Here is a 25,481-nt window from a genome sequence, read left to right as displayed (position 1 = left end):
CATGATGGTTCAAAGAATCAAAAGCTTTGGATAAATCCATAAACACCCCTGCAACATACAACTTTTCTTCCAAATATTTGTATACATTTTTAACAAATTGTAACACAGCCGACTCTATAGATCGATTCCGTCGAAATCCAAATTGACTGTCACTGAGTAAATTATTATTTTCAAGATAGTTAGTAAGACGAATGCAGATGGCTTTTTCAGTTATTTTACTGAACGCCGAAAGTATTGAAGTTGGACGATAGTTGTTGTCATACTTACTACCAGACTTATGCAAGGGAATCACTTTGGCCATTTTTAGTTTATCTGGAAAAATCCCTGTCCGAAATGCAAGGTTAATTGTATGCGCAATTGGAGTTGAAATTGTTGTCGAGTTGTGCTTCAATAATTTAGGAGTAAATTCATCATAACCAGCAGCGGTAGGTTTTAGCGCTGTTAAGTATTGTTCAATTTCAATATTATTTACGGGAGAAAGATACATTGAGAAGTTAGGTGAGTTTTGTATATACTGGAGATATGCAGTTTCGTTACCTGTGTTAGAGGAGGATACGTTTCCATAAGTTAGGAAATTGTTGTTGAATGCACTGGCTATATCATTAGAATGGAGTTTTAAGTTAATTGTGTGTTTATCTACGGTACTATTATCTCAGCCAAGTAGAGAATTAATAGTCTTCCAGTGAGATTTGGGATTACCTTGGTTATCTTTTTACTGATCCTTATAATACTTATTTTTAGCAGCCCTCAAAATAAATGTTAATTTATTTCGGTAAGATATGTATATTTTCCCATATGTTATGTGTGTGTGTGTGTGTGTGTGTGTAATTCACCGGGTCGGTCAGGATCACTTGATGGTCGTGATCGTCAGCTTTTTACCCTCCCGGAAGGGAGCTGAGAGCTCATATAGTCCGATCCAAGGGCAAAGCTGTGACCTTCACACACGCACACACCCGTCCCCTTGCTCAAGGGGGACAGTAACCACCCACTTCGTCAGTGAAACTTTTCCCAACCTGAGCGAGGCGCGAACTCCCGCCCACCAGTTGGCAAGCGAGAACGTTACCACTGCACCAGCGAGCGGTGTGTGTGTGTGTGTGTGTGTGTGTGTGTGTTGCAATAGAAATAACAGGATGGTTAGTTGGTATGTTGGATTACCCCTTGGTGAACGACAGTAGAGCTGGAAATTTCATGTAGTGACCACCCAGCGTTGTAAATGGTTTCTTGGCTTACAGGAAACCATTTGGCTTGTCACTCAATGTAAAGCCACCTGTAAAGGAGAGAAAAACAATAAGAAATGACAGGAAAGATGGGAGATGTAGGAAGAGAGGAGGGAAGTCATAGAAAAAGAATGGTAAAGGCTACGGAAAAAGTAGGCAGCACCATGATACACTCACTTGATGTAGTGCTACCTACGTCTTCCTTAGCCTTTTCATTCTTTTTCTATGCCTGCCATCCTCTTTTCCTACTTCTCCCATCTTTCCTGTCACTTCTTATTGCTTTTCTCTCCTTTGCAGGTGGCTTTATATTGAGTGACAAGCCAAATGGTTTCCTGCAAGCCTAGAAACCATTTACAACGCTGGGTGGTAACCATATAACCAAACCATACGTGCTCCCTACGTGTCAAGAAATGGGTTGGTGGAGGGTTGGTGTCCCTCCCCGTGAAACTAATAACTCAGTCAAATGGCCACCCCTTACGGGATTATGGTGTCTGACAATAGATAGATATATAGGTACTTGTTGATGGTTTCCTTATGCAATGAGGATGAGTGGGAGTTGCAAGGTGTGGTGTATTAGTTAAGAAGTGTGCATAAGAAACGACATTTGAAAGTGAATATAGCAAAAAGTAGTGTTACGCTTTTTTGAGAAGAATAAAGAAACAGTGTGCAGTGAAGTCAACTGGCCAGTAAAGAGGAACGTGAGTGCCTTAAATATTTATGGAGGAGTAAGTTCATAATATTATTCATAGTTCTGCTTCAAGTTTACTACACCCTACACTCCAACACCTGATTTGTGGAAACTAAAACCCAACAGATCCCAAGTGACTCTCGCAGCAGAAAAGTGTAAGAGAGAGGATGACATAAGACTGCTGAAAAACCAGAGATAATCAAATCTAACAGCCAAACAGAAGTACACGATCCATGCAACGATGAAAGTCACTAAATGATGCACACTGAACTTCGTACTCAGACAAGCTGTTCCACAAAAGCAAACTAACATTCATAAAATGTACAAACGCACACACACACACACACACACACACACACACACACACACACACACACACACACACACACACCTTGAGTCAAGGTAAACTACCTGATATTTGGAAAAAAGCAAATATTGTCCCCTTATTCAAGAAAGGAAATAGACAAAATCCACTCAACTACCGACCAGTATCACTGACCAGTGTTGTAAGCAAGGTATTAGAAAAACTTATAAGAAAAGCTTGGGTAAATCATCTAGAAGAACACAGTATGATAACAGAAAGACAGTTTGGTTTCAGAAAAGGAAAATCATGTGTTACTAATCTGTTGAGCTACTATGACAGAGTAACAAACACAATACAGGAAAGGGAAGGATGGGTGGACAGTATCTATTTAGATTTCAAGAAAGCTTTTGACACAGTACCACACCAAAGACTTTTATGGAAACTGTACCATCAAGGAGGAATTCGAGGTAAACTGTTTTGTTGGATGCAAGATTTTCTCATAAAAAGAGAAATGAGGACAGTACTAAGAGGAAACTACTCATCATGGAAAGAAGTGACTAGTGGAGTACCACAGGGTTCAGTGCTGGCACCAATCATATTTTTAGTGTATATAAATGATATAAACAGTAACACTGGCAATGAGAGCTATCTGAATATGTTTGCAGATGATGCAAAAATACAAAGGAGAATTACTAACACAGACTCTTGTAAAGAGCTACAAGAAGAATTAAATAAACTTCATGAATGGAGTAGTACATGGCAAATGGAATTCAATGTGGACAAGTGTCATGTGATTAAGTTTGGTAAAAGTGGAAAAAGACCTGATTGGGATTATAAGTTAGGAAATAAAACCCTATACACATCAGAAAGAGAGAAAGACCTAGGTGTGATTATCAATAACAGACTATCTCCGGCTGACCACATCAGCGAGAAGGTCCGGAACATGTATACACTGCTTGAAAATATGAGAATAGCATTCACATACATAAATGAAGACATGCTAAGAAGGATAATAACATCATTCATTAGACCAACCCTGGAATATGCATCAGTAGTCTGCAGTCCTCATCTCAAAAAGCACATAGACAAGATTGAAAAAGTTCAAAGGGCCGCTACAAGATGGATACTAAGCTTAAGGGACCTAAGCTACGAAGAAAGACTAAATAAACTGAATCTACCAACACTACAGGAGAGAAAGAAAAGAGGTGACATGATAATGCTATATAAGTGCATATCAGGAAAGGAGAAAATAGACATAAATAATTACTTAACATATGGAGAAGCATCAGCAAGAGGACACTGCAAAAAACTGCATAAGAAGAGAGGTGATAAAGACGTAAGGAAATTCAGTTTCCCAAACAGAGCAATTGATCAATGGAATGCACTGCCGAATGAAATACTGTGTGCCAAAACAATTCACAAATTTAAGGATATGTACGATAAATATGGTTTAAGACACGGGACAGTACGAGCTTGACTCATTCCTGTAAAGATACAATTAGGTAAGAACAATTAGGTAAGGTAAGAACACACACACACATGTACAAGTATATCTATCTATCTCTCTATCTATCTGTTCACTATATATACATGGATGGGGTGCTGAGAGGAGTAAAAACACGAGTAATGAAGTGGGGGATGGCGTTGGTAACGAATGGTGATGGATGGAATATCTCAAATTTATTATATGCTGATTGTGCGGTGCTACTTGCGAATACCAGACAAGAACTTGATAAGCAAGTGCGGAGATTTCCTGATGTATGTGAGCGTCGTTCCTTGAGTGTAAATGCGAAAAGGGTAAAGTGATGGTTACTGAGAGGGAAGGTGACTCCCAGTGAGATGTTACAGTGACTGGAGAGAGACTGGAGTTGGCGAGAGAGTTCAAATACCTGGGTACAGTAATGGAAAAGAGAGGAAAATATGTAAAAGAAGTGGAAAGTAGAGTGAAACAAGGAAGAAAAGTAGCTGGTGCAATGAAGGCCTTGATAAGAAACAAAGACTTGAGTGTTGCAGCTATACGAGGCTTACATGAAGGAGTGTTAGTGCCAGCTTTAAATTTTGGATGTGAGACTATTTTGTGGCACGCAAATGAAAAGTCAAGAGTAAGAGCAGTGGAGATGACTGCTGAGGAATGTATGTGGAGTACAGAGGGTGGATAGGATACAAAATAATGTGATTCGTGAAAGATATGGAGAGAGGAAGTCGGTGGACACCAGAATCGAAGAGTGTGTGCTGAGATGGTAGTGTCATGTGGAGAGAATGGATAACAATAGAATTGTGAAAAAGACATATCTGAGCGAATTTGAAGGAGGTAGGAGAAGAGGCAGGCCAAGAAGGTGGAGAGATATGTTGGACGAGTGTGTGAGGAAGAGAGGTTTGGAAGTCGGAGAGGCTAAGGTACTGACAAGAGATCAAGCTGGCTGGATGAATGTTGTGAGAAGTGCATAATCAGGGATATGCCACCACTTTTTAACGTGGCAGCATCCGGATTGACTCAGTCGGATACTTTTATGTGAAGCTACAGAACGTGGTGAATGTTTTTTGCGTATCCGATAGCGTCAGGGATCTGGGGACTTGAATGATGAGTGAATGGAAGCATGGCTCATTGGATTGGGTAAATTTGGGCTGTCTGGACATTGCTACTTCTCACCCTGCCCTAGGATGGGAAAGCAGGTCCGGATGATGATGATGATTATATATATATATATATATATATATATATATATATATATATATATATATATATATATATATATATATATATATATATATAGGATGTTTCAAAATTGTAACTAGAAATAATGATCATAGGTAGATTATGGAATGGTAGTCGGATTTACGTATAACAGTTTGTCAACAAATGCATAGTAAATGTGATATAGCCATTATGATTAACTTAGCAGCAGCAATGCTGTCAACTTAACGATGTGTTACAACCCAAGAATGAAAGTAATGTCTTATAAATACACTACATTCCCGTCTTCAGATATACTGATAGGCTTCCAAAGTGGTAAAATGTTGCATCATACTCGTGGCATATTAGAGAAGCTGGATGTTGGCAACATGTTAGCAACCTATCTTAGCAACATTAGCAGGCAATATGTTGAGAGCTGGTAATGCTGATTAAAGATCGAAATATTGTGGCCAATGCCAGGGACCGTCGTCCGCAGAAAGATATCCCTCCTTCCCTCATATCCCCCACCCCCACCTCCTCTCGCTAAGTTCTTGGTCCCACTCCAGCGTTTCGGTATATGCGTTTCGCGTATTGGGTTACAACCATACCGAAGCACCTACCATATCATTTCGGTTAGGGATAATCATAATGCTTTGTTTCACAATTTGAAACATAAAATAAGATCCACTGGTAATAAAATAAAGTCTGGATATTTGTTATTCGCGTGTCATGACTAGAGATGCTGTACAGTTGTATTCTCATGATTTCTACACAACGTTCAAAGCTCCGAATGTCATACTGTTAAGAAGCCGGATGTGCTAGTTAGGTAGTCCTTGGTTATTCCTGTCGATTTTCGAATTTTTCATGATGTGTCACAATTACCAGTTGGCCTGCTGTTTGCTATTTGTGAGCGGAGATACTGTGTGAATTAGGTATTAAATTTTGTGTTCTTTTTCTCTATAATGTTTTATTTATGTGACATTAAATTATGTAATTTATCTCAGTCTGTATGCCAAATAATTTACAGCGTTATGTAGTGTTAGGAAACTGGATATTTTGGGTGTCCCTGATTTGGGAACTGAGGTGCTAGAGTATACTCTAAGATTCGAGTCAAATGCAAGGTTATATAAGGGGCTGGAAGACGCAAGGGAGTTTCAGTGTCATTTCAGTTTTAGTGTCAGCGCAGCTCAGTTAGGTGTTAGTGCAGATTGTATAGCTCCGGTACTTGTGAAAATAGTGAAGCTGGCAAGCATTAAGTGTAACTGTTTGGAAAATAATGATAGTGAACTTAAGAAGCCAGTGTTTGTTTACAGTGCCTGAGCTGATCTTGTGTGATGTACAGCGAAAGACTGCCTCTAGGAAGAACAACTCACTGGGCAACATCCTTCCTATACTGTACTACTGTTGTTGAGCCTGCAGCAGTGTGGGACGGGGATGTAACAGTGGTGTCAGGAGCGTGGATCATAAAATGCTGCAGTGAGTCTAACCACCGACAAGGAGGCAGAAGATGCGAACAAGAGGCCAAGCTAGACAAGAGGAGGCATCACTGGCTGCAATTTTGAGGCCATTACAGGCACAAAGTGTACAATTACTAGTGCAGAACGAAGGATAGAAAGATCTCAGTGAACAATTACAAGCATGGAATGAAGGATAGAAAGAACTCAAGAACAACTACAGGTACAAAATGAAGAACAGAAAAAAATCAAAGAACAATTGCAAGAACAGAGTGAAGAAGTAGAGGCACAAAGTGAAGAACAAAATGAACAATATGAACAGCTTCAAGAGACATTACAGGAGCAACAGAGGGAATTACAACTGAGGAAGCAAGAAAGCTAGATGCTTTCATGGGGAACAGCAACAGTTTAAGGAGGAAGTAGACGCCAAGCTAGACCAGCACAAGTATCAGGTAAACAATAATGGGATGGAGTGCAGACAGCCTGTAGACAACCAGCTGATCATAGAGGGAATAGCAATGGAGTGTACACAGCATGTACATGACCAGTTGAAGCATGTAGACGGCCATTTAAAGATTATTTGTGAGAGAATTGAGGATGTAGGGAAAAATTGCACTGCTGAGCCTCAGGTTAGTGTACATGGAGTATATGAAAAAAAAAATAGACAGTATACAGTGGATCTTGAAGAATCCCAGGCATCTAAAGGTTGAATATTCCTAATGCAGAAGTTTTAAGTCCTGGACTTAATTATGATGCCCCAGTTTTTATGCCCCAAACCAGTGAAGCTATGACTATAATGGAGGTCCAATTAAAAAGAAACTTCAGGAATTTGATGGTAGCGTATCTTGGGAAGTTTACAGTGTGCAGTTTGAGTTACTTGCTGATAAGAATGGCTGCGATGATAAACAGAGGGCAGTGTAGCTTGCTATTAGCCTCAAGAGTACCGGAATGAAAATTCTGGGCCAGATGTCAGTAGAAGAGAGGAACAGTTATCAGTCCTTAGTGGAAGTACTGGAGTGCAGACACAGGACCATGTACCAGACTGAGGTTTACAGGGCAAGAATCCGGACCCAGGTTCAGGCTCAAGGCGAATCCCTCCAGCAACTTGCTCATGACCTGGTGAGCATGGCATACAAGGTGTCCCCTGGAGCAACACCTAACCTGTTGGCTATTCTTCTGAGAGACCAGTTCATCAATGCTCTTGATAGTGCAGAGTTAAGTGCAAGTGAAGTAGGCACAACCCAGAAGCATGCAAGGAGCACTAGCCAGGGCTCTAGAATTTGAGTCCCTTGTCAGGTCCAGTACGTCCACTTTTCAGGCAGGTTGTAGTGCAGGATTCAAGGCAAGAAAGGGGCAGGTATATGAGACAGAAAATTTTGAAGTTGCCAGTACTGTGAAAAGCCAGGACATGAAAGATGACTGCTACGAGCAGAAGAGGGAACAGAAGAAGACCAGAGGAGGATACTGGTTCTGCGGGAAGCCAGGACACAAGAAGAAGGATTTTTACAAATGGAAAGTGGAGCAAGAACAGAGCAGTGCTAGGAATCTACAATTGTAATAAAAGGGGTGGAACACTTCAGTTCTGAGTGTCCAAAGAAAAAACAGGAAGAAGAAGGCTGTGGAAGACTAGAAAGAAGAGGAAAATTAGTAGAGGCTGGTGTTAAGAGGCAGCTACCAACTGGCTTTTCCCAAGTAGCCCGACCACCAAGAAAATGCAAGAGAACTGCGATTGACGGTGTGCGAGTAGTTGGAGGAATAGATGGCAAGAAGTGTTCCCTGGTGACTGATTCAGCCTCAGAGCACACTTTTGTGAGCCTTGATGTGTTACATCATCGATATCTGCCTGAGTCATCAGAACAGTTGTGTGGCATAACTGGGCATCATATAAAACTGAGGAGACCCTTAGATGTCCAGATTGAAGTGGCACGGCAAGATGCCATGCTTCCAGTCTGTAGCTGAGATGGAGGATCCTTGCCTTCTTGGTCTGGACTATCTGATGTCCATGAGATGTGAGCTGGACATCTGCTCCATGAAGCTCAAGGTTCAAGGAAAGGCAGTTCCTATCACTACCAGTTCTGGTGGCGAGGTGAGGGTGCTCTGCACTACAGTGATACCCCACAATCAGAACTACTGGTCCAGTGCATATGGAGGTGTATGGAATGTAAGAGGACTGCTGGGCCCTGAGAATGGGTTGTGCAGCCTGCGGCAAGAGTCGGACACATAAAAAAATTAAAATGCAAGGTGAGTGACTCTTTTGACAGCTCTACAGGGGTAGTGGAGCCTGATGTACGGTGCAAGATGAAGACTGGAGTGATGATGGGGAGAACTTTGATGGAAACAGGTGCAGGTGAAGTGCCGGCTGCGGTGGTCAATTTCTCCTGTGGACCACAGATGATCAATGAGGAAGAAACTGTGGGACTGTGCCAGGCAGTGGACCCTGAGTGGAATCACGGGAAGGCCTGTAAAAGGAATGTGGTCAAAGAAGATGGGTATCTGCCAGACCACTTACAGGACCTATTTTCAAAGAGTTGCCAATGCCTCGATGGCTCATGTGTTGAATACAGGTGGGGTTTATGCTGACGAAGTTTGCTGATGTCTATTCCATCGGAGAACCTAAACCTGGGGTGCACCGATCTGTTGGAGCAGTGTATGGACACCAGGAATCACTGCCCAATTAAACAGCCAGTGCTGAGGATGGCATCAGCCCAACGGCAAGAAATGGAATAGGTGATAGAGAATCTCCAAAGTCAAGGAGTGATAGAAAGGTCCAGCAGTCTTTGGGCATCACCAGTGGTTCTGGTGAGGAAGAAGGATGGCTCAGTAAGGTGCTGTGTAGATTATCAAGCCCTGAATGAAGTGACTCTGAAGGATGCATACCGATGTGGGACTTAGTGTGTATTGACGTTTCGTTTCATGGCATCCTCAGGAAGCCATGACGTGAAACGTCAATACACACTAAATCACACATCAGTGTTTTTTTATCCAATTTGTCAAGAAACAGTGAACCAAGGATACATGCTCCTTGACAAAGATTGATGACATGATGGATTCTCTGTCAGGTGCCAAGTGGTTCTCCACCCTAGATATGAAACAAAGATACCACCAGGTCAAGGCTGCAGAGAAGGACAAGGAGAAAACAGCTTTTTTATACAGGTGGGGTTTATGGCAGTTTAAAGAGATGTCTTTTGACCTACTGTATAACACCCCAGCTACTTTTGATTGTCTCATGAATCATGTACTGGAAGGCCTGCACTGGCAGACAGTTGTCATCAATCTGGATGATGTAACTGTGTTTGAACGGACTTTTGACCAGGAATTGGAGAGGCTGTCAGAGGGGCTAAACAGGATCCTGGCAGTGCACCTCAAGCTAAACCCCCCAAAGTGCTACTGTTCCTGAAGGAAGTGAAGTATCTGGGACACATTGTAGGCAAGGACAGCATCCGTACTGATCCAGAGAAGGTGGACGCTGTGGAAAACTGGCCAGTTCCAACTTGTGTGAAGGAGCTACAGAGTTTCCTGGGTTTGTGTACCTACTATCGGCATTTTGTCAAGGACTTTGCTACAATAGCTGCACCTTACTCAAGTTGTTGGGGAAGAGGCAGAAATTTACATGGATTGCAATGACTCAGAAGGCCTTTGATGACTCAAACATGCTTTGGCAAGCTCTCCCTCTCCAGTATTGCTGTACCCAGATCAGAGTCATCCATTCATTCTGGACTGTGATGCTAGTGGTCATGGTATTGGTGGAGTCCTGTTGCAGAAGATGGATGACAAAGAGTATGTGGAGGCGTATTACAGCAAGAAAATCAGCCCACTGGAGCAGAACTACTTCGTGACCCGTAAGGACTTCTTGGCAGTGATGAAGAGCCTTGATTTCTTCCATCCTCACTTGTATGGGTCGTACTTCATCATCAGGACTGGCCTTGCAGCACTCAAGTGGTTGAAGATGTTAAAAAAATCCAGAAAGACAACTGGCACGCTGGCTCAGGAAGCTGGACCAACACAATAGTGAAGTGCAGCACCGTCCTCGGTGGGTACATGGCAATGCTGACAGCCTGAGTTGTCGTCCTTGTGACCTAAAGTGCCTTGAGTGTAGTAAAAAAGAAGATCATAGCAAGAAATGCAGCCGTACTGTGGTGACAAGACCAGAGTCAGCTAAGGAAGACCTGAAGAGGGTGCAGATGGAGGATGCAGATTTACAACCAGTGTTAGAGTGGCTGCAGCAAAGTACAGTGTGACCATCTTGGGAAGAGATTTCTAGATTCATCCCTGCAACTAAGAGCTACTGGAATCAGTGGGACCTTCTTCGTTTGAACAACGGACTCCAGGAGCGTCTGTGGGAGACACCTGATGGCCTCAACAAGTATTGGCAACTGATGGTTCCAAAGAAAATGAAGTCTGGGATCTTGGATAAGTCTCATAACCAAATCATTAGTGGGCACCTGGGAGTGAAGAAAACTCTAAATCAGCCGTGACAGAGGTTCTGCTGGATTTGTATGTGTCAGGACACTGAAGAGTGGTGTCGGGCCTGTGATGTATGTTGCGCCATAAAAAGACCCAAGAAACGTGGTTTCCCCTCTTCAGCTACACCAAGTGGGTGCACCAATGGAAAGAGTCACAGTGGGCATTGCTGGATCTCTGCCACTCACTGAAAGAGGAAACTGGTATATATTTTTCGCCATGGACTACTTCACAAAGTGGCCAAAAGCCTTTGACATTCCCACGACTGTTGCTTAGGTGTTGGTTGACCACTTTTTCTGTTGTTTTAGGATGCCACAAGAACTACATTCAAACCAGGGTAGAAACTTCAACTCTGCTGTGTTTTGTGAGTGCTGCAAGTTACTGGGGATGAAGAAGAACAGGACAACCTCACTAAGGCCACAGTGAGATGGGATGGTGGAGAAATTTAACAGGACCCTGGAACAGGAACTGGCCAAGTAATGCATAGCGGGACATACGGAATGGGACCAGAAACTACCTGCATTTCTGATGGCATATCGGTCTGCGTCCCACAAATGTACCAGCTACACCCCTGCAAAACTGATGCTGGGCCACGAGTTACGTTTACCCGTTGACTTGTTAATTGGGAAGACCACCTGGTGAGGAGCTGCCTACAGGCACCTCCAGCTGTGTGAAGCATCGTCAGGAAAGGCTGGCTGAGGTTCGTCATCAAGTGCAAGAAGCTCTGAAGTTTTCAGGCAAAGTGATGAAGCACAAGTATGATGCCAAGGCAAGTGAGGTGAACTTCAAGGACGTTGAGAAAGTTTGGTTATACAATCCTCAACGGAAGAAGGAACAGTCACCGAAGCTACAGACCCTGTGGGATGGGCCTTATACTGTGTTGGACAGTCTATTAGACGTAACGTACCGGATTCAGGGAGGCTGGAAGTCTTGCCCCAAAGGTGGTGCACATGAACCGTCAGTGGCAGTACCATGGGCCAGGACAGTACAGCTGGGATGTCTCTGATGAATCGTGCTTACCCTCAGCCAAGGAGTTAAGGAGGACCACGGAGCTGAAGTACAAGAGGATGGTGACAGTTTCCCGAGGGAAGAAGTGAATCAGGAAGAGGACCAAAACATTCCAGGAGGAGTGGACTACGTGGAAGAGTAGGGATGTCATCAGAAGTCGCATTGGAGAGGCCTGATAAGTTAAAGGATTATTTTGTGTGTAATTATATATTTCCTTAGGATTAATTATGTTTGTGTTGTATAGTTTTGTCGAAACAACAAAAGACTAGGGATGGTGTAGTGTTGAGGAGCGGTATGTGCTAGTTAGGTAGTACTGTAGTATTCCCGTCGATTCTTGAATTTGTGAGCGGAGGTATTATGTAAAATTATGCATTAAATTTTGTGGTCTTTTCCTCTATAATTAGGGTAGGGCGAATCTAATTTTTTTTCATTAGCAGGTGTTTTCTGAGGGAGAATTGGATGCTGAATACGAATTTGACAATGATTTTTTTCCAGGACAATTATTTAGGTCAGTAAAAGGGCAATTTTCAAAATGGCTCCCAAAATGACAGACCAAAATTATTAGAGGCAACACCTGAAAGGTACCATATCGTGTAATATATCTTTTCCTATGTTTTGGGGGTTGCAGAATCCATTTCTGAGGTTAGTTTTGTTATTGTATGATTCCAGAATGAGTTTGGATACCATGGATGCCGACAATTCACAGCCGAGTATGACGGAAGAGTCAGAATCTTCATCAAGAAGAGACACTGAACCTTCTACACCATCTTCATCTGTCAAAACAAGGAGTGATACTGTCTCAAAAATTCTCCTAGATGTGAATTACAAGGAAGAATCAAAATTTGTTTCTGAACTCAAACTACCAAAAGGTGAACATTTAATAGGACGGATGATATATCTATGTTCTGTGAAACCGGGGAAGAAATCATTATCACAAACTGAGGCCAGCAAAGTAGTAGCTAAGGAAGTATATGATGACTGGATCTCCAAAAATGTCTATCCCCTCTTAAAAAAGAACATTGCCAACAGAATTAAGGCAGATTATACTACATTCAACGAACTAGTGAAGCAATTCCGCAATGTGAAGTACAAGAAGAGTGATGGATGGTATGCGAAGGTGAAGGAGTTCAATCTAAAAATGACAAAGGATGCTTATGATGTAAGAACTAGTGATAAGGGTTATGAGAAAAAGCTAGAGGAACACCATGGTGTCCGCATGAAAGATGAAGATGAGAAATTTTACAGAGACAACTGCCATTGTAGTTATGTCGCCACATGCCAGCCTACTGTCTCAAGAAAATGGGAGAAACAGGCAAAACGAGTGGCAGATCGCAGAGACTTAGATGAAGAGTAGCGAGCAGAAACTAAACACTCATTAGAAAATGAGAAACTGGCCAGAAGAATTAGCTATGATGAAGCTGTTGCTCCAGAAAGTAGCACAGGTGTCCATGATGTTGAGGATCAGGAATTTACACCACCGAGTAATGTCTCCTGTGATCATGGAACTGGACCTCAAACCCGAGCTAGCAAGAAAGCTCAGTCAGCACAACAGTCGGTATCAGAAGCACCTGACTTCCCACAGATTCCTGTAACAACAACCCGGAAGAATATTGATGAGAGAATAATACGATGTACTATTCAGTGTCTTGCTGACCACAATGTGAGCAGAAATTATGTAGCTGGAATAATTATTAAAACTGCCAATATCATCTTTGGTCAAAACTGGACTCTCCATTCAACACTGGATGATGGCAATAATGTTAGTGATGATGAGACTGATTGCGAAGATGTAGGCAGAAATGACAATAATGAAGATGGTGATAAAAAAAGACGAAAATCACCCAAAGATCTCACATATGTGTTTCCATCAAACCGCTCAATAGACAGGTACCTAGAAGATGCATCTTATTTAAATCTCCACACGGTGGCAGATTATCTTCTGAACAAAGATGATACTGATGTGGTGACTATTGGGTTGGATGATACTACAAAGGCTGCTGGCCACAGATCTTTCGACATAAAGACTGATCATATAACCATCACTGGTCCAAACAAACCTAGAAAGACATTGACAACCGGTTATCAAGAAAATGTTAGCCATGCTGGAGCTGAGGATGCCAAAGCTTATGAATTTAAACTGAAGTGTTTATCAGTTCTGCCGGAGTGCTCAGTTGATGAAAATGTCAGGAATTGACTTCTGGATGACAGATAGGGCTGGAGATTGCGGGACGCTCCTCGAGGAACTTGGTGTAGAATCTGAGAAAGTACTGAAGTATTGTGCCCATCTGATACTGGGAATAGTCCACGCATGTGATAAAGTGTTTAAAGCAACTGAACAAAAGATCGGAGTGCAGAAATTACTTGAACTATCTGCAGGGCACAAAGCATTTTCATCCCCATCAACATCTATTCATACACTGGGTCAAATTGCCATCTCAAAACTGCTTTCACCAAGCCATGCTAGTCATTCAGTTTCTCTCTTCAATGAATATAAAAGCTGGATGGACATACAGGGAATAAACCACGCTGGATGAAAAGGTTTTTGTGCCAATCGGTTTGGTCGCATTGCTGAAATAGCCAAAGAATTCACAGCAAGGCAGCAGTCAATCATAGACTTCTTTGATGCAATTGTTGATAAGAAAGCCAACAAACTGGTAACGGCTGTTGCTACCTATATTCAAAATGACTGGTTTGTGATGTGTTCAGAAGTGTACACAGAAATCGGGGAGATGCTGATCTTTCGAATGATGAAGTTGCTGGGTATAGATTAAAAGCAGTCTGAGGCTCAGGTTGCACCTGGATGGAGTACTGTAAGGGACTTTTTCAAGACAAAACTGCAAGAAATAGAGTCCAAGAAGGCTGAAGTAGACACCAGCACAAGACGTGGACGATTAATGTTTGCTCTGCTGGGCGAAATAACAGACACTCTGAAACGCCAACTTGGAGAAATGCAGTTTTTCTCTCCAGTTCTCAGCCCTGACTCTAGTGAAGTAAGCTCTTCAGTGCATCCTAACATGGAATATGCTCCACTGACAAACTTAGGAAGTGAAAGTGATTTTGCTAAATTAGATAATCGAGTGAAGATCAGTGGTGGAACCACATCCATTCAGACCTTTTTGAGGAAAAACGTTGTTGCTACAAACGCGTACTTGGTAGACTCTGATTTCTCAGAGATGGACAAGGGAGAGAAGAGGAGCCAATGGAAGTGGGCCAGACATTCCAAAGAGGTAAAAGAAGTGACAAAGATGGATGCTGACTTCCTTGCTACTGTGAAGCAAGCTAAACGACTAGCACTATTAAAGAAAGAACAGCTGAAGAACAAGAAAAATGTGAAAACTCTGGAAATTTTGGAAAAGTGCAAGGCTCATGGCGGTCCCATCACCCCCAGTGGAATAGAGTTACTGAAAACTGTCTGAACAAAAACTGTTGAATGAAATTTCATATTTCAGACTTACCATTGCTCCTGATATACGTAAGCGTCGCCGAGTGACACTGGACAATGGAAAGTATAAAATGGAAAAGTTTTCTATTGTCGAACTCCAGACTTCGATTCAAAATGCCATCAAACCTGAGAGTGAACTAGGAAATGATATTAATGAACTCCTGAAATCAGTGTTCTGAGCACTCTTGAATGTTTTGTCAACACATGAATAAGAAGCTTCAACTTTATTAAATTTTATGGTTAAGCAATCAATTGCCTCAGTTGCATTTTGCCTTTTTTGAGTATTTTTTTCACCAATATTGGTAATAAAGCCACTGTAATGGTATATGGATGTCTCGTGTGTTATTTTTGACGTTTTCTGAGTTCCCTGATCCTGAAAACACTTAGGTATACATATTGCAAGCCAAGTGTGGAAAACAATTGCAGCTGATATTCATAATTGCACAATATTTTGTCCGCCATTTTAAAAATGGCAGATTTACTGACCTAATTAGTACTCGTAGGTAAAATTTCTCACCAGATTTGAATTTTTTGACCCATTTTGCCTATAAAAACACCTGCTCTTATGGGAATTTGCAAAAAATGCTATTGTTTGCCCTACCCTACTATAATGTTTTATTTATATGATTGTTAAATTATGTAATTGTATCTCATTTTGTATAAATATTTTGGGCGTCTCTGCTGTGACAACTATGGTAGCTAGAATATACTCGAATATTCGAGTTTAATGCAAGGTTATATAAGAAGGTGGAAGACCTTAGGGAGTTTTAGTGTCATTTCAGTTTCAGTGTCAGTGCAGTTCAGTTCAGTGTCAGTGCAGACTGTATAGCTCCGATACTTGTGAAAATAATGAAGTGAAGTTGGCAAGCACTAAGTGTAATTCCTTGGAAAATAATTATAGTGAACTTAAGAAGCCAGTGTATATTTACAACGCCTGAGCTGATCTCGCGTGCTGTACACCAATAGGCTGCCTCTAGGAAGAACAACTCACTGGGCAACATTCTTCCTATACTGTCCACGAAGCTGGAGCCCGTGGCAGTGTGAGATGGGGACGTAACAATACTTTTACACCAATAAGAGTTAACTTGTGTTTCCAGTACGATACTTGATTTCCCAACAGTTTATTATAATTACTATTACCCTTAACTTTGTACGTTACATTACGAAAGACAAAAGTAAACGTGAAGGTAGGTAGTCTGGTAGCACTTCAAAATAAATACAGAATACTGTACGAAAGCTTACTGTCCTCCTCATTACACAAGTGCTTCATTACTTGATATCCACCATCTGACTGTACCTAAAACTCATGCATAATCAGTCTCCAAAGCCAGTTAAGGATTCAGTAACACGGTACTGTATGTTAAAAAGTGTCGATGATTACAGTTCCAACATCCCGGTAGGTCACAGAGGGTATGGGGAGTGGGAGGGGAGGGCCAGGTGTTCGTATAGTCGGCCAGAATTACTTAATCCTGACTTGGGCTCCATGAAGTATGTTAGTTAAATTAATCACCTTTATCTCATTCATTACGCACTTGCTGAATACAGAGTCTAGAAGTAATTTTGCTTCACGTCTCTGGATCTAACCATCCTGAACGTTTGTCGGTATACTGTAGTTATGAGCCACACACACACACATATATATATATATATATATATATATATATATATATATATATATATATATATATATATATATCATCATCAGCCGTTTGAGTATCCACTGCAGGACCGGCCTATCCCGACCGAAGTCGGGACGATACAGCCAATGTATCTCTACCAAGTGGCTTAGGCTGTCTGGTAGAGATTGTATGTAGGGTGAGAAGTGCTTGTAAGTGTAATTGTAATGTTGGAGTGGCTTTGGATGTGTGTGTAGTCTGTGAACCAAGTGTAATCGGCCCGCGCAAGCCGACTGGGTGCAAGCATACTTTACAGTAAGCGACACTGGTTCAACCACAGCACCCCTTGTGTCCGCCAATGCAGTACGTGGCCGGGTGAACACTCCCAAAGTTTATTACCCTGGCGGGGCACGAACCCTGGTCCACCCGTGTACGAAACGCACACTCTACCACTGTACCACAGAGGCTCTCTATATATATAAATATAAATATATATATATATATATATATATATATATATATATATATATATATATATATATATACTAGAAGAGGTATCTGGTGTTGCAGGGCCAAAAAGGCGGACACATTAATCCTATTAATTTGTTCTAGTTCAATCTTGCTTTCTATTCCAAAAAGACCATGTACCTCATATGGTTTTGAAGAGGTATTACACTGTGCAACAAACAAATTTTTTGTTTATATATATATATTTTTACACTATTTCTGATCAATGTCAATGCATGGATTTCGAATATGCTTTTTCTTTTTGTGTATATCTAGAGTTACTGTAATTATGCAACAACATACGTATTGTACAAGGGCGGTAATTGCAACTTGTTACCATTTCGAGAATGTTCAGAATGTCAAAGAATGTATATATTTCTAGCTGTATATTATGAATAAAACTAGAAAATGAAAAACAGTAACATCACAAGGAATACAGGGCACACAGTATTGTTAAGAAGCGGTATTTGCTTGTTAGATAGTCTGGATGTTTCTTGATGTTCCTGGTATTTTACCGTTACGAGTCAGAGTTGCCAGTTAACCTGTTATTGTGAGCGTAGTTATTTCGTAAGTTATGCATTAATTTTTGTGCTCTTTTTCTCTAAAATGTTTTATTTATGTGATTGCTTGTTAAATTATGTAATTTAAGTTTGTATCCTAAATAAATTACAGTGATAAGTAATGTAAGAAAACTCTAGCATGTTTTGGATGTCTTTGAAATTGTAACTGTTGTTGGTAAGGAAAGGTACAGGACCAGCATGTCCCAGAATGTTGGAGAAGCAAGGAAGGTTATATAAGGATGGGGAAGAGACTAGTTTAAGCTGTCAGTTTACAGGTCAATTTGAGTGCAGTGCAGTGTCAGTGCAGTGAAGTGTGAATATCATTGGTACTTGTGAAAATGGTGAAGTGTTGTCAAGCATTAAGTGTAATGTTGTTGTAATTATTGACGATTATCTTCGGTACTTGTGAAAATAATGATTTGTTGTTGGCAAACAGTAAGTGGAATTGCAGTTAGTAAAGTTTGTATAGCTCCAGTGCTTGTGAGAATAGCGAAGTGAAGTTGGAGAGCATTCACTGTAATTATTTGGGAAGTAAAGACAGTGAACTTGAGAGGCCAGTGTTTATTTGCAATGCCTCAGCTGATCTTGTTTACTGTACACCTAAAGGCTGACCATAGGAAGAACAACTCACTGGGCAACGTCCTTCCAATACTGTACTACTGCTGCTGGAGCCTGTGGCAGTGTGGGGTGGGGACGTTACAGTAACTAGATATGTACTTTTGATCTTGACTTTCTTCTGTAGCTGTGATGGCAATCAAGCAACAATGCCCAAATGTAATAGCCCATCATTGCCTCGTTCCACCTGCCCTGTTATCTGGTTTCAATCAGCAGAATGTCCTGGTGGAACCATTTGCCATGCTCCTCACTGACTGCACGCAAATTGCTTTTGAAGAAATCAAGGTGGGAATGCAGATAGTGAAATTTGATGACATTCTGCATCCAAGCTGATGGAATGCGCCGATCAGGTCATCGATGAGCATTGCGGAATCTGTTCTCCTCTGATTGCCAAGAAAACCTTCCACAAACCCTCTAAAAGCATTCCAAGCGTGCTCTTCATCATTGGTCATTTTACCCTGGAGTTCATGACTTGCAAGTATTCTTCGAACTTGTAGCCTGGTGTCATATGCACGGAGTGACTATGCTGCATGTTACCGTTCCCTTCTCTATTAAGCTTAAATTAACCTAACCTAACCTAACCTTATCCTAGATCAACCTAACCTAAATAAACCTAAACTAAACTAAGCCTAAGTCACGAAATGACTCATTTCACAATCTGCCTGTAACATACATATATATCTATATTTATATATATCCATATATTGACCTATAGTTACCTACAGGTCGATAAGACATCCAACTATCTTTCTGGCACATGTATTTCATACAGTGTTGTTGATAAATGGCACAAAATTTGAGGTAACATGCGGATACTTTCAAAATTGAAGCTAAACGGCCACTCGGCGCATGCGCACTAAGCGGAACGGTAACTTTCAGCATAAATCACTCCGTGCATACGACACTGGTGAATATGCCAGCTGTCACCTTTGCCACGCTCAACTTGGGAAACATTGATCTGATTTGCAGAAATGCATCGCCATCTTTGTTGATGGCTTTCACGAATTGTTTCACAAGACCAAGTTTTATGTGTAGTGGCGGTAGCAATACCTTCTCTCTGGAAATCAGTGGAACTCTCAGAACGTTGCACGAGCCTGGTGTGAGACACTGAGAGGCCAGATTTTCCTCACGAAATGTTCTCCATCACGTCCTATTCGCACACTGTCACAGGCTCCAACAGCAGTAGTACAGTACAGGAGGGACGTTGCCCAGTGAGTTGTTCTTCTTATGGTCAGCCTTTAGGTGTACAGTACACAAGATCAGATGAGGCGAAAATAAACACAGGCTTCTTAAAGTTCACTGTCTTTATTTTCCAAGTAATTCCACTTAATGCCTTCCAACTTCACTGTTCTTACAAACACTGGAGCTATACACACTTTACTAACTGCTATTACACTTAATGCTTGACAACATTTCACTGTTATTACAAGTTCTGATGATAAACAAACTTCATAAAACACTTCACTGTTTTCACAGGTACCAAAAATAAACTTCACTAACTGTAATTTCACTTAATGCTTGCCAGCAACACTTCGCAAACTTCACTAACAGCACTGCACTACACTCAAACTGAACTGAAAACCAACTAGCCTGTTCTAGTCTTATCGATCCTTATATAAGCTTGCATTGTTCGAGAATCATCTACTCCTCCACAGGGAATGTGCTGGTTTTGCATAACAGCCCCTAACAACAGTTGCTAACTCAGAGATATAATAACATGCCATAGTTTTCCTACATTACACAACACTCTAAATCATTTACTATACGAACTCAAATTACATAATTTAACAATCACTTGAAGAAAACATTTTAAAGAAAAAAGAGCAGAAAAATTAATGCATACCTTACGAAATAACTACGCTCACAAACAGCAAGCCAACTGGCAACTCAGACTCGTACCGATACCAGAACTACCATACGCGAAATTCCGTGAAGCTTCCTGAGCACATAACTGGCAAATTCTGCTTCGTAACACTACCTCCTCCCTAGTTCTTTGTCGTCTCGACAAAACTACACAGTATATACAGACAATTAATCCTAATGAAACATCTAACTATACACAAAATAATCCTTCAACTTATCAGGTCTTCTTCTGTGCCGCTTCCGATGACGTCCTTGCTCTTCCACACAGTCCACTGCTCCTGGAAGGCCTTGATCCTCTTCTTGATTCACCTCTCTCAGGAAACTGTCACCGTTCTCTTGCACTTCAGCTCATTTGTCCTCCTCAACATCCTCGGCTGCGGGTGAGCAAAATACCTCCGAGACGTCCCAGCTGTACTGTCCTGGCCCATGGTACTGCCAAAGACGGTTCATGTGTACCACCATTGGGCGAGACTTAGTGCCTCCCCAGATCGCATACGTTACGTCTGATAGGCGATCCAACACAGTGTAAGGCCCATCCCACGGTCTCTACAGCTTCGGTGACTGTCCTTCCTTTTGCTGAGGATTGTATAACCAAATTTAATCACCATACTGGAAGCTCACCTCACTTGCCTTGGCATCATACTTGCACTTCATCACCTCTCCTGAAAACTTGAGGGTTCCACGCACTTGATGATGTACCTCAGCCAGCCTTTCCTGAAGGTGTTTCGCATAGCCAGTGGTGTCAGTGCAGCTCTTCACCAGGTGGTCTTCCCATTAACCCGTGGAGAGCGACCATGCTTCCGTTGGTACCGGGCTCCAAGCGACGATTTGGCTGAAATTTCGAGTCTTACAGAATTGAATGAAATACACATCATCGTCTTGGACAAGTTGCACGCATCCGACAAATATATATATATATATATATATATATATATATATATATATATGACCACATAAAATCACGTGGTGGTGAGATAAAGTGGCCAGAAGATGAACAGCTGGTGACGCAAGCAACCCACCCACAAGCCGCGGTGACTGAGGTAAGGTAGGGGGCATTATCCGGGAAAAACAGCCTATATTTACAATGGTCTTGGCAAGGATCACGTGATTACTGTATTATCATTCTCTCTCTCTCTTTTTCTATTTCAAGCTTCGATAAATTACCTTTACCTTATGCACTGCTGACAAAGCATACGTTACAATCTACACCTACCCTTAACTGTCTCTCTCTCTCTCTCTCTCTCTCTCTCTCTCTCTCTCTATCTGACAGAGGAGGGAGGGAATGGAGAATAAGAGAGAGAAAGGGACGATGTTTATGCATTATCTCCTGACTCAGAAGGATGCTCCTTTGCCATTCCCGTATTTATTCTCTCTCTCTCTCTCTCTCTCTCTTTCTCTCCGATAGAGGAGGGTAGGAATGGAGAAAAAGAGAGAAAAGAGGGACGATGCTTATGCCTTATCTCCTGACTCAAAGGGACGCTCCTTTCCCATTCCCGTATATATTCTCTCTCTCTCTCTCTCTCTCTTTCTCTCCGAAAAATGCCCTTTATCTCTCTCTCTTTCTCTCCGAAAAATGCCCTTTATCTCTCTCTCTTTCTCTCCGAAAAATGCCCTTTATCTCTCTCTCTTTCTCTCCGAAAAATGCCCTTTATCTCTCTCTCTCTCTCTCTCTCTCTCTCTCTCTCTCTCCAAAAAATGCCCTTTATCTCTCTCTCTCTCGTGTGTGTGTGTGTGTGTGTGTGTGTGTGTGTGTGTAGCTCCTCTAGCACCTGGTGTGGGGCTGGCGGCGTCAGGGGATGAAAATTAGTGCGTGCCTCGTGGTGTCCGCGCGCGTGTATTCTGACTGTATATGAGTCAGTCCATGGGTGGTATCGAGAGTTGCCACCTGCCCCTAGTTCCAATACAAATTTCAGCCACCTACTCCCCGTGGCGCGGTTTTGGTAAGCCTTTGAAAATCGCGCTCATTTGAGGTCTATCGCTTTCGACTCTGATAAGTCCCAAATGAGGCCTATCGCTCTCAACGGGCTAACAAGTCAACAGGTAAGCTAAACTCGTAGCCCAACATTAGTTTTGCAGGGGTGTAGCCGGTAGACTCATGGGATGCAGACCGATATGCCATCAGCAACGCAGGTAGCTACTGCTCCCATTCTGTTTATCCCTCTCTGCAGTACTTGGCCAGTTCTTGTCCCAGAGTCCAACTGAATTTCTCCACCATCCCATCTGACTGTGGCCTTAGTGGGGTCGTCCTGGTCTTCTCGATCCCCATTAACTTGCAGCACTCGCAGAATACAGCAGACTCAAAGTTTCTACCATGGTCTGAATGTAGCTCTTGAGGCATCCCAAAACAACAGAAAAACTGATCAACCAGCACCTGAGCAACAGTCACAACCTCTTGATCAGGGATGGCATAGGCTTCTGGCCGCTTTGTGAAGTAGTCCATGGCAACACATATACACCGGTTTCCTCTCTCAGTGGGTGGCAAAGGTCCAGCAGTGTCCACCGCGACTCTTTCCATTGGTGCACCCACTTGGTACAGCTGGAGAGGGGCACAACCACGTTTCTTGGGTCCCTTCTTGGCATAGCACACATCACACGGCCGACACCGCTCTTCAACATCCTGACGCATGCCAATCCAGTAGAACTTCTGTCGCAGCTGGCTTAGAGTTTTCTTCACTCCCAGGTACCCGCTAGTGATCTAGTTATGGGACTCATCCAAGATCTCGGACCTCATCTTCTTTGGAACCACCTGTTGCCAATACTTGCTGAGGCCATCAGGTGTCTCCCATCGATGCTCGAGTACTCCATTGTTCAAACGAATAAGGTCCCACTGACTCCAGCAGCTGCCGGTCGCAGGTCCTAACCCAGAAACCTCCTCCCAAGATGATGGCACTGCACTCCCTGCAGCCACTCCAGCACCGGTTGCAAATCTGTATCCACCATCCGCATCCTCCCCAAGTCCTCATCATCTGATGCCAGCCCCGTCACTACAGTACAGCAGCATTTCTTCCTATGATTCCCATTCCTACTACACTGCATATCGTCTGTTCTTCCGTCTTCTCGCTCACTATGCATCAAGGTTCTCCTGCATTTCTTCAGTGGTGGGTCTCCTGCAGCCTTCTTCTTATCATCCCAACCATTCTGATCTACAAGTAACTCAAACTGTGCATGGCAAGCTTCCCAAGATACTCTACCATCAAATGCCCGAGGTTTCTTTTTGACTGGACCCCATTATAGCCATGCACTTCACTGGTTTGGGGCCTAAAAACTGGGGCATCATAATTAAGGCCAGGACTTAATCTGCTACATTCTGATTATTCAACCATGTAATGCTACATTTTGATGCTTGGGATCCGTCAAGATTCACCATACGCTGTCTAATCCATTCATATGCTCCCTGCACACTAATCTGAGGCTCAGCAGTGCAATATTTCTCAATGGCCTCCATTTTCTCACTAATTATCTTCACTTGGTCGACTACATGCTTCAGTTGGCTATCTACGTGCCGTCTGTACTCCATCACTATATCCTCACTAATTTTAGCTGGTTGTCTAAATGATATCTGCACTCTGTCATTATTCCCTTGCTAATTTTCAGCTGGTTGTCCACATGCTGATTGTACTCCGTCACTATTTCCTCACTAATTGTCTTCAACTGGTCACCTACATGCTGTTTACACTCCATCACATTATTGCTTACCTCATGCTTCTGCTGCTCTAGCTTAGCATCTACTTCCTCCTTAAACTGTTGCTGTTCTCGCTTCATTTCTCATGAATGCATCCAGCTGCCCTTGCACCCTCAGTTGTACTGCCCTCTGTCGCTCCTGTAATGACTCTTGAAGGTGTGTATATCGTTCTTTTTGCTCTTCACGTTGTGCCTCTAGTTGTTCACTCTGTCCTTGCAGTTGGACACTTTGTGCTTGTAATTGTTCTTTGAGTTCTCTCTTCTCTGCCTGTAATTATTCTTTGAGTTTGTTCCTGAGCTCTTTCTGTTTTTCACTTTGGGCCTGTAATTGTGCTTGGAGTTCGTTCCTGAGCTCTTTCTGTTTTTCACTTTGGGCCTGTAATTGTGCTTGGAGTTCGTTCCTGAGCTCTTTCTGTTTTTCACTTTGGGCCTGTAATTGTGCTTGGAGTTCGTTCCTGAGCTCTTTCTGTTCTTCACCTTGGGGCTGTAATTGTGCTTGGAGTTTTTCCTTTCCTTCACTCTGCGCCTGTAATTGTTCATGGAGTTTTTTCTGTCCTTCACTCTGTGCCTGCATTAGTTTCACGATTGTCGCCAGGGTATCTTCCTCATGCCCAGCTCGAGACCTTGTCTTCACACCTTCTGCTTCCCTGTCGAAGGTTAGATTCACTGCAGCACTGAAATGATCCCACTCATGACACCAGTGTTATGTCCTATCCCCACACTGCCACAGGCTCCTACTGCAGTAGTACAGTACAGGAAGGACGTTGCCCAGTGAGTTATTCTTTCTATGGTCAGCCTTTTGGCGTACAGTACACAAGATCAGATGAGGTGAAAATAAACACTGGCTCCATAAAGTTCACTGTCTTTATTTTCCAAGTAATTCCACTTAATGCCTTCCAACTTCACTTCACTGTTCTCACAAACACTGGAGCTATGCACACTTTAGAGGAGGGCGGTGATGGTTCGGACAGCGCGATGGTTCGGACAGTGCATTCCCTGCGAAACGTATGGGACCTAGGGCCGTGTGATCTTGCGTGAAAGTGGGAGAGTTTGTTTACTTCGACCTCACGGAAGCTCCAAGCTAGAACCCCCCCCCCCCCCCACTTTTTGATGCAGGTCATATTATATGTTTTTTTGCATCTCCTATGTAATAATTTGAGTGCATATCGTAAGCTCTACCTTTATGAATATGCCAGGCATCGAACTGTGCCTTATCAGGGTGAACCTGTGTTGCAAGTAGAACACATTGCTTTGAAAAACGAATGTTAAACTCTCTCGGGTGAATGTGGTAATGATGGTTCAGACGGTCCGAACTATCCCTCGACCACCACCAAGTCATGACATTATCAAATGAAAATGCTGCTTTTGATCATATATATTTGAACACACAG

Source organism: Coenobita brevimanus, chromosome 68 (assembly GCF_032717465.1).
Source record: "Coenobita brevimanus isolate Jiangsu-jjx chromosome 68, ASM3271746v2, whole genome shotgun sequence".
NCBI lineage: Eukaryota > Metazoa > Arthropoda > Malacostraca > Decapoda > Coenobitidae > Coenobita > Coenobita brevimanus.
Note: the sequence above shows the minus strand (reverse complement) of the source record.